Source organism: Pinus tabuliformis, chromosome 5_1, assembly GCF_031772625.1.
Source record: "Pinus tabuliformis cultivar Carrire ecotype Pingquan chromosome 5_1, CPIR1, whole genome shotgun sequence".
Classification (NCBI taxonomy): Eukaryota; Viridiplantae; Streptophyta; class Pinopsida; order Pinales; family Pinaceae; genus Pinus; species Pinus tabuliformis.
In genome coordinates this window covers 452,387,427-452,388,975 of record NC_142305.1, presented here as the reverse complement: position 1 = coordinate 452,388,975, position 1,549 = coordinate 452,387,427, and the positions used below count along the sequence as shown (strand labels likewise).

The 1,549-nt window shown below is 40.6% G+C and overlaps 1 pseudogene; it reads left to right on the top strand.

Annotated features, from left to right (window-relative positions):
- The first annotated feature begins 502 nt into the window (after positions 1-502).
- Positions 503-1,341, top strand: LOC149165439 (putative pyridoxal 5'-phosphate synthase subunit PDX1 pseudogene; annotated as a pseudogene).
- Positions 1,342-1,549: the final 208 nt, after the last annotated feature.

Sequence of the window (1,549 nt, the reverse complement as noted above, 5' to 3'; positions counted from 1 at the left end):
AAATATGGGTTTGTTAAACCTGCGTTATTTGTTATTTGAACATATCGTAAATGCCGTTTTTTATTTCGTCTGGTTTCTTGTTTTAGCTTGTAATTAAACAGGAATAAGTTTCGATCATAATTAACTGTTCGTTTAGGTTTCAATATTATTTGAAGAAGTATTTAAATTTTAATAACTTTTTATTCAAAGGTTATATTAACGTTTTGAGGAAATATATGTTTCTCACTCGTATTTTAATAATATTATAATAATAATTTGATTTTAAAGTTACAATGGTTTACCAAAAAATAATATTATAATAATAATTGGATTTTAAAATTACGATGGTTTACCTAAAAAATTCACCTCTATATTTACGCCGTAAGGCGTTCCCCTCTGAAATCAACTCCCCTCTCTGCCCAGCTGTCCTCTTTATATGCCCTAGGATTATATGTTAGACGATTGGAAAGGTTTTAGCCATTGGATTAGAATGGTTACTGAAACGGTTTGCTCACTGTTCTAATGGTTGCAAATTCCCGCACTGGTCATAGATGAGAGCGAGACTCTCACGCCGGCAGATGATTCGAATTTTACAAACAAACACAATTTCCGGTGTCCATTCGTCTGCGGCTGCCGGGACCTTGGGGAGGCCCTGCGTCATATTGTGGAGGGCACGACGATGGTGAGGACGGCTGGGAATCGATCCGACAATGTGGCGGAGGCCGTCGGAAACTTGCGCTCCATGCTCGGGCAGGTCAGGAGGCTGCAGATTATTGATGAGGATGAGCTTTACGCGTTCGCAAAGGGGATAAACGCCGCTTTCGAATTAGTGAAATTGACGAAGCAATTGGGGCATTTGCCGTTGATTGTGTTTGGGTTTGGAGGGATCGCAACCCCAGCAGATGCAGTCATGTTGATGCAAATTGGGTGCGATGGGGCTTTTGTGGATTCTTCTGTCTTCAATTGTGAGGATTCGGCGTCGCGTGTTCAGGCATTCGTCCAGGCCGTGGCGCATTATAACGATTCGCATATTCTGGCGAAGGTTAGTTCATGGCCGACCTGGATATTAACTATAAGGATTTAGTTCAGCCCCAGCAAACAAGGTCTTCGGATTGATCTTCATTAGAATTCTATGGTAACAATTAATTCGATGAAGATGTTGTTTGCTGAATATTGTTGAGAAAATAAGAAGTGGTGGCCTGTTGTGTTCGGTAAGGATCGATTAATGGGGTTTTTATTATAGGGTTTTGGCTGGCATTTAGGGTTTTTAGGGCGAGCAGGCTGCATCTAACTCTTTTTCTGGTCGTTGTAATTATCGGTGGGTTTTAGCTTGGGATGCTATTCAATGGGTTTTAAGAAAAATGCAGAATTATGAGAATCTTATTCCCTAGTTGTAATCATTTCTCCATTCTGAAAACAGGCGTTTACAGCGCATAGAACTCCTGGCACAGGAACCTTTTTGCACATTTCGGTGAAATAGATTGTAAGCCAAAGGAAATGACAATTGAAGCCAAGTCTTTTCCGTTTTCTTCTAGAAATCCTCGTGTTAGCCGGTGCTATGAGCAGGTCA